This window comes from Haliotis asinina, chromosome 11 (assembly GCF_037392515.1).
Source record: "Haliotis asinina isolate JCU_RB_2024 chromosome 11, JCU_Hal_asi_v2, whole genome shotgun sequence".
Taxonomy (NCBI): Eukaryota; Metazoa; Mollusca; class Gastropoda; order Lepetellida; family Haliotidae; genus Haliotis; species Haliotis asinina.
Genome location: NC_090290.1, coordinates 37,499,879 through 37,509,576, shown reverse-complemented (window position 1 = coordinate 37,509,576; position 9,698 = coordinate 37,499,879).

The following is a 9,698-nucleotide window of genomic DNA, read 5'->3' as shown; positions in this document are numbered from 1 at the left end:
AGAGATCTACTTCCCATCGACCAATTCATCCCATTATACTGACCAGAGATCTACTTCCCATCGACCAATTCATCTCATTATACTGACCAGAGATCTACTTCCCATCGACCAATTCATCCCATTATACTGACCAGAGATCTACTTCCCATCGACCAATCCATCTATTATACTGACCAGAGATCTACTTCCCATCGACCAATTCATCCCATTATACTGACCAGAGATCTACTTCCCATCGACCAATTCATCTCATTATACTGACCAGAGATCTACTTCCCATCGACCAGTTCATCCCATTATACTGACCAGAGATCTACTTCCCATCGACCAATTCATCCCATTATACCGACCAGAGATCTACTTCCCATCGACCAATTCATCCCATTATACTGACCAGAGATCTACTTCCCATCGACCAATTTATCCCATTATACTGACCAGAGATCTACTTCCCATCGACCAATTCATCTATTATACTGACCAGAGATCTACTTCCCATCGACCAATTCATCCCATTATACTGACCAGAGATCTACTTCCCATCGACCAATTCATCTCATTATACTGACCAGAGATCTACTTCCCATCGACCAATTCATCCCATTATACTGACCAGAGATCTACTTCCCATCGACCAATCCATCTATTATACTGACCAGAGATCTACTTCCCATCGACCAATTCATCCCATTATACTGACCAGAGATCTACTTCCCATCGACCAATTCATCTCATTATACTGACCAGAGATCTACTTCCCATCGACCAGTTCATCCCATTATACTGACCAGAGATCTACTTCCCATCGACCAATCCATCTCATTATACTGACCAGAGATCTACTTCCCATCGACCAATTCATCTCATTATACTGACCAGAGATCTACTTCCCATCGACCAATTCATCCCATTATACTGACCAGAGATCTACTTCCCATCGACCAATTCATCTCATTATACTGACCAGAGATCTACTTCCCATCGACCAATCCATCTCATTATACTGACCAGAGATCTACTTCCCATCGACCAATTCATCCCATTATACTGACCAGAGATCTACTTCCCATCGACCAATTCATCCCATTATACTGACCAGAGATCTACTTCCCATCGACCAATTCATCCCATTATACTGACCAGAGATCTACTTCCCATCGACCAATTCATCCCATTATACTGACCAGAGATCTACTTCCCATCGACCAGTTCATCCCATTATACTGACCAGAGATCTACTTCCCATCGACCAATCCATCTCATTATACTGACCAGAGATCTACTTCCCATCGACCAATTCATCTCATTATACTGACCAGAGATCTACTTCCCATCGACCAATTCATCCCATTATACTGACCAGAGATCTACTTCCCATCGACCAATTCATCTCATTATACTGACCAGAGATCTACTTCCCATCGACCAATCCATCTCATTATACTGACCAGAGATCTACTTCCCATCGACCAATTCATCCCATTATACTGACCAGAGATCTACTTCCCATCGACCAATTCATCCCATTATACTGACCAGAGATCTACTTCCCATCGACCAATTCATCCCATTATACTGACCAGAGATCTACTTCCCATCGACCAATTCATCCCATTATACTGACCAGAGATCTACTTCCCATCGACCAATTCATCCCATTATACTGACCAGATATCTACTTCCCATCGACCAATCCATCTATTATACTGACCAGAGATCTACTTCCCATCGACCAATTCATCCCATTATACTGACCAGAGATCTACTTCCCATCGACCAATTCATCTCATTATACTGACCAGAGATCTACTTCCCATCGACCAATTCATCTCATTATACTGACCAGAGATCTACTTCCCATCGACCAGTTCATCCCATTATACTGACCAGAGATCTACTTCCCATCGACCAATCCATCTATTATACTGACCAGAGATCTACTTCCCATCGACCAATTCATCTCATTATACTGACCAGAGATCTACTTCCCATCGACCAATTCATCCCATTATACTGACCAGAGATCTACTTCCCATCGACCAATCCATCTATTATACGGACCAGAGATCTACTTCCCATCGACCAATTCATCTCATTATACTGACCAGAGATCTACTTCCCATCGACCAATTCATCTCATTATACTGACCAGAGATCTACTTCCCATCGACCAATCCATCTCTTCATATTCTTTGGAGCTTTATTCTCCATCAACCAATCCATCTAGCAGGAATGAGTTCTTCCGTTGAAACTCACCGTGGGAGACCTTCATGAGATCCTTTGCTCATGTGAGAAATGGACTTCGCACATGTGGGGAATCAAACCCGGGTCTTTGGCATGACGAGCAAAAGCTATAACCACTAAGCTAACAAACCGCCTCGCTAACACGAGAGACTGGAAACAGAGGCAAGAAGTGGAATATGTGTGTCTTGCAGAATGACATCCGAGTTAACCTACATACATATGTCACTTGTTTGTGTAATGCGTGTCACCTAATTACATAATTAATGATTATGTTATAACAACATGGCAACAAAGTACCAATACAGCGGAACGCCTACCACAAGCACTTCAGTCTGGATGATTGCTTTGTTGGTTCTCAATAACTTTCCTGACGACATCCGTTTGATAAGATCATTAATGTCGAAATCGGATATCTCGAATATTGGTCTCTGGCAGAGTATCTTTACTTTCTTTGAGAACACACGAAACGTCACTACAATAAGACGCACAGACTGCGTGAGTTTAGTTTTAAGCCGCTTTTAGCAATATTTCAGTAATGTCACAGAGGGAGACACAAGAAATAAGCACTGTCGCTCTCCCCAAACAAATAAATTAAGCAGCTGACACGACACTTGTAAAATCCTTGATATAAATGGGTTACTCAATGCTGCACATTTTCGTTTTTAAAAAAAATAGTCATTCTGTAACATGTTTTATGAAAAAGTTGGGACCGCCTGTGTGTTGTAGTGGTTAGAGCGTTCGTCCGGGGAGCGGAAGGTCGCGTGTTCGATCCCCGCGTCATACAAAAAAGACGTTAAAACAAGGTACTTGTTGGTCCCTGTCTGACGGTGTGCATTAATGTGTATGGCAAGGACTGGTCGACTCGAAGTCAAAATAATGTGTCTGAGTGGGGTATTCATGCTTAACTGCGGCATGGTATCATTTTAAGCTAGCACTATAAAACCAGCTTAAGTCTGGGCTAGTACAAGCAACCACACATACAAACGCATCCACGTCGTTATTTGAGCGAAATATTCTTATGTGCGACGTTAAACCCAATTTAACCTCACCTCAACTTCCTAACATTCGAATTCATCGTAGATTTACTAAAGTGAGGGCAATATTCAGGCAATAACGGAAGGGAAACACCAGAGATTAGGCTTCACATCTTGTACCCACGTGGGGAATCAAACCCGGGACTTGGGTGTGACGAGCGAACGCATTAACCGCTAGGCTACTCTACTGGTATACTGATCAGAAGCAGCGTATCAGCGTCAGTATACAATATGGATGAATGATTAACATCGACACATATGGTTCGACGCAGACAGTTTTGACATAGGTTACTTAAGTAAATACGCATTTCTCCTTGAAACCGAACATGTCCTTTACGGATCAATATTAAGAATTATCTTATTACATCAATTCTACAAAAAATATTCATCAAATACTACAAGATTATATATATTCTAAAAAATATTTGTCTAGACAAATTGTGCATTGTTTGAAAGTTTGATGTATAACGGTGTTTAGGTCAACGTCACTTTGAATAGTATTTAAGCTATGTCTCTGGGGTCTGCTTGATGAGGGAGGAGAGCCTGAAGTAATTCAGGTCTAAGACATTTCCCCTTGATAATCCTTGAAACACACCGAACCGGTGAGGACCGTGGACACAAGATATGGGTATTATGTTTCAAAGCTTGTATAAGTTGAGCTGTTCATATGTTTTGTGCAGACACGTGCATGTATCAGGTGGAAACACGCGGAATATATGGAAATGTGAGAGATCCTTGACGAAATGTGACAGATCCGGGTCATATCTGGTTTTCAGCAACCCATGCTTTTCTCAACTTGTGAAGATCTGGTCAGAATTGATCTTCAGCAACCCATGCTTGTCTCAACATGTAGAGATCCGGGCCAGAATTGATCTTCAGCAACTGTTAGGTGTCCACCATGTGTGTCCCCGTGTGGCACCTAGCAGGATCTGGTGGTCAGACTTGGCAGACAGTGGCTGCCACATGTCACTGTGTCTCAGCTGCATCTGTCGATGCTCATGGTGTTGATGACTCGAGTGTCTGGTTCTGACTCCACTATTCACAGAACGCCGCATAGAGCTGTAATACTGCCGAGTGTGGCGTTAAACAAAACAACATGTTTCACCTTATCCAGGGAAATACTGTCGGTGTTACTTATATCGGATGAAAAAAGAAAAGGAGAAACCGTGGTGTACAGCATTTCCTTTGACTGAGACTGTCAACCGTTGATGGCAAGTTTGGAGGTTTCACGTCTGCAGCCGGTGATTCTGTTTTCAGTCATTAATACAGATTTAGTGATATTCCAAAGAATATAAATACGCTCAGAGAACTGGGAGTCTATGACACAGATCGGTTTGCATCCATGTTAAGATTTAACACTTGTCGGCTCATGCATGAGGTACTTTGGACTCACGCAGTCCTGAAATCCTGCCTTCAGTTTCCATTGCTAATTACCTCTCTTGTTCTAAGAAGACGCGGATTCTAAATAGGGTAGGTCACTCCAATTCAGGCCTTGAATCCTCTAGTCATTTTTTATGTTCTTTACAAACCAAACCATGGATTAAACAGAATAGAGACTGAATCATTTCTTCGTAAATCTCACGTTGACCGACTAACAGGTATAAGAAAATACAATGTGCACCTATGACTCGACCTTTCTTTGTTCGATCGCACCAAGACATATATGTCAACAATAGCGTAGTATACAATTTCATCAGTTAAAAAATACTGTTTGCAGGTTACCCTCCTGCCTTCGTTCCTGCAATCAATTAACCATGAACTACTGTTCAGAAAACCATTGTCAATAGTAATATATCATTGCATTCAGTTAATATAAGCTCTTCCAGTTGCCGATGTTCAAAAGAAGTAATATAATAGAACCAATTAGATTTCAATCACTCTAACAAGACTTCGACATAACACAAGGTCTGTTTCGCCTCGAAGAGAAGAGCTCTGCAAATACAGGCCCTTAGGCCGTGTTGTTCCGCTGACGTTTGAGAGTCGTTCGCACCCTTAGTCAAATACAGTTGAAATGGTGATTTATTGTTGGGCATAGCTAGATGAAAGGTCCAACCGTGGAGGGTATATGACGAAAAGTTCGGGTTAGTTTTAAATCCATTGTTTGCGGTTTGGGACCCCGTGAGGTTACAAATATTTGATAATGAAGACAGATTAGTGAGGGAGTCATTGTAATACAGACACACTGAGACGTTCAGTTCGGTGGACCAGGCATGTTGACTCTGAGCTTTAATGGAAAGGCAGTAGGTCAGTTCACAGGTACGAATTACCATCAATTTCAGTGTTCCTTCCATCCTTAATAGGCCCGCATCCTATATGATTTTTAGGTGTTTAACACCGCACTTAGCAATATTCCGGCTATAAGGCACTGGTGAGTAAATAATCGAGTTTGTCTGTGAGAGCCTGACCACCTGATCCCACTAGTCGCCTCTTACAACATGCATGGGTTATTGAAGATCAATTCTAACCCGGATCTTCATGGACCCGATATCAGTGAGTTAAGTCAATTTCTTAAACATTAGCTCATTTTAGACATCTGGATGACACTGCTGCATGTGGCGCATTTATCATGAAAATGCTGGTCATTACTTTGACTTCTAAGCATATGTTAACACACAGCAAGTAACTATATGACTCTTCTTGTGACGAGTGCCTCCGCTGGAACAGGGTAGCACTTCGCGAATACCTAGTGTGGCTTTAACCACCTAGTGTGGTTTAAGACGTTTCTGCAAATTACAGGACCAATAGGTATGGTTGGAATATAAATTTCCCAAGAACAGTTTAAGCTCACTTGCACCTTAAACCTGTTTCAAGACAAATAAGGGTGTTCCTAACAGCATACACGTTACACGATGCTCTAGCCTAGCGGATACTACGTTGGCTCGCAACGACAAACAACCCGAGTTTGATTCCCCACATGGGTGGAATGTGTAAATCCCATTTCGTGTTAGCAATATTCCAGGAATATCACGACTGGGGACACTGGAAAAAGGCTTCAGACATTGTACTCATGTGCAGAAATTGAACCTGGGCCTTTAGTGTGATGAGCGAACGCTTTAGCCACTAGGCTACCTAACCGCCCCGCGAATGGCATTCTAGAATTTGAGGAGAATGAGGGCATTTATATAGAAATACAACTTGTTTACTCTGTAAAGTTTCGAAACAAACTATGATGACCCTTCAGCGTAGATTCTAGGGGTGAAGTGGTAAACCACGATATTAGCAGAACCGCGGTATGTGGCCTTCGGTTCGGATACCGTAATACAATCCAAAAATTCTTTATTTACGGTTTTCGAACCTTCATTTCGAATATTACTCAGCCTTTTTAAACCTTTTCTAAAATGTCTAGAATTCGAATCATTTTGTCAAAATCTATCTAAGTTCGGCTCTTGTATTTATTTTCGGCATTAAAATCATTCCTCATATAACGAACACAAAACGGACCGAAGCGAAGGCAATGTGTCGCTATACGGACCTTACTGTAATAGAAACGTACCGTTTCATTCCTAATAGATTCTTATGTCGAACACTTGCTTGACAACACATTAAACCCCACGTCGACGGGTTGTTTGGATAGAATAAAGAAGTTCTGCATCCAAAACATTCCTCATTTCCGTGTGCGACATATTATTCGGTTTTAAGGACCTATTCTGGTCCCGAATACCGAATCCACAGCTCGACTACGTCCTCGAACCAAACCATTAACATAACTTCATTCCATTGGAAACGTGACTTATGCAGTAATTATATAACAAAACGTATTGGCCAGCGCTTAATGGCCGTCGGGCAAACCCCTTTGTCTAGACATGTTGTTATGAAGCACTTCCAGAAATAACAGTAATTACCGAATAACATCTAGAAAACACATACTCTATAAATACATCAATTACATATTACAAACGCGTGATTTAGGTTCACTGTCCATTGGTTAAAATATTTGTTAATTCAAAACCTCACAGTGTAATTTAGTCCTTACTGGGGCGACGTATCATGAGTACGCATTATTACTCTTTGAGGCGGTGCGTTAGCCCAGTGGTTCAAGCGTTCGCCCTAAGGCTCTGGTTCGATTTCACACATGGGTACAATGTGTGAAGCTTGGTGTCCCGTGTTGTAATATTGCTTGAATATTGCCAAATGCGTCGTAAAGTACAATTCTCTCACTCGTTGTTAGTACTCTTTAGACAACCGTGTATCCTCTTTATACAGCGAAACCTCCTTAATGCTATCAACCAATGCAACATATTCACTACTGGATTAACCTGTCATGAGTACATACTGCGAATAATTGACGTCGTGTGTTTATGACGGTTGTCACAGATGGGCCAGGATTGGCTCACCTGGAATCATAATTATTAGATATTTAGACACATGAGCTCATGATAGTCGTAATTGTATGATCGAGTTTAACAGAGATTTCTCGTGGATGCGGAAAGGATTTTGTGGCTTATAATCACGATTATGGAATGATAGCGCACACAAAATATGAATACTGGATGATTGTGAACAATGTGTATATAAACTGTTTTCCTGTGAGTTTCGGTCTTAGAACGCCAAGTGGAGCGGATAAATATCGTAAGCTGTTTTATAACTACTAGACAATCATATTAAGACCCGTGAAGACCCGGGTTAAAGTTGGTCTTCAGTAACCCATGTTTGCCACAAACGGAATCGGGTGGCCTGGCTCGCTGACTTGGTTTACATATGTCACTGGTTGCCTGTTGTGCAGATCGATGTCCATGTAGTTGATCACTGGATTGTCTAGTCCAAATTCGATTATTGAAAGACCGCAGCCATATAGTTGGAACATTGTTGAGTGCAGCGTAAAACTAAAGTCACTGCAACACACATAGCAGAAGCAGCTAAATCGGTTACATATTTCACGAAAATACAAAATTTAATCATTATCAATTATTTCCAAGATGTAAATACAATCTTGAATATTTTAATAGAATTCAGACCAAAAAGAAATCATAAACGTATCTAATTAGCTTTATCAGACATAACACAAACACATTTTACAGTTCGTCTCAACATATATACCGAGAATAAAATGTTAATCGGCAGCCCATTTCAGAACCAAGATGTACATGTGAATCTGGGGAAATAGGTTCAAATAATTGGGAAGACCAATCCATATTTAAAGAACGTTCATCTGGTAACTGATTAAGGGATATCATAATCACTTGTATTTGCGATTAAAGGAATTATTGTTAAACAAATCATGGTACTGCTATTTAAAGAAGAAAAAAAATCACTTTCACTTGTCAAAGATGACCATATAACAGCCATTTCTTATTTTCACTTTCAAAAGAAGGTAACCTTTTTGAGGAAATCAAAATGTATCAAAAAGCGCTTGCATCCTGTTTAAGATAAAAGATCGTTTTTCAACTAAAACTGCTAAACCGAATTACCATAGTTGTTTTTTCTGAAAGATTCCATAAGGGACAAATTTTGAACATGCTGGGTAGCCCTAAAACATTTTACTCACAGTATATTTCGCATTGTTGTAGTCGCTAAAAGCAGAGACGCAAAAAACACTGTTGCTTTTTTCAACGAGTCGTGTCTGTTTTGGAAGTGGTGCTAAGCCGAAAGTATCAACCTTTCAACAGATTTACTTGCATATAGGGGTTCGTGGGGTTCCTCAGTATTAACAAATCGTCACACAGAATGATCTCCATTGCGCCCTGTCAAGTTAATATCCTGTTATTTACATGGTAAACCGTCATAGCAGTTGCTTGCACGATCACTTCGTCTGGAAACACTCAGCCTATCAGAAAGAAGGATCTGTAAGCTCTTATTATTTCTAAACGCGTCAAAAGCTGTATGAATCTACCAAAGTGAATATTAATTGGCACTTAAGAGATCGAATTCCTACGTTATCGTATACAATGACGCATTAAGAGAAATATTTGTATGGGATTTAGTCAATAACGTAGGGAGTGTTATAAACTCACAGATGACCAAGCAAACAACCAACCGGCTTACAGGGTGTTAGGGTAGTTTTGGGGTGAACGTGTTCGATCGTCAAGTCGACAGCCAGGTTCGATTCCATATAATGGTTGCAGTGAGTGGAACCCTTTCCCCGGTGCCCCAGTCTGACATGGCTGAAACCAGATCGAAAAAGAACTAATTCACTCATTAATTTTGACTTGTAGCATGCAGTTTGATCGTGCTATGACCGGTGTAGTGGTTACGGTGTCCACCAGAGGAGCGGAAAGGTCTCGGGTTGGATCCCTGGCCGTGTCATACCAAGAAACGTTAGAATATGGTACTTGTTGGTCCCTGTCTGGCGCTCGGTATTAATCAGTACAACAAGGACTGGTCGGCTCGGAGTCGTCTGGGTGGGGTATTCATGCTTAACTGCGGCATGGTAGAATTAGCACTATATAACCAGCTGAAGTCTCAGATAGTACGAATGAGTGA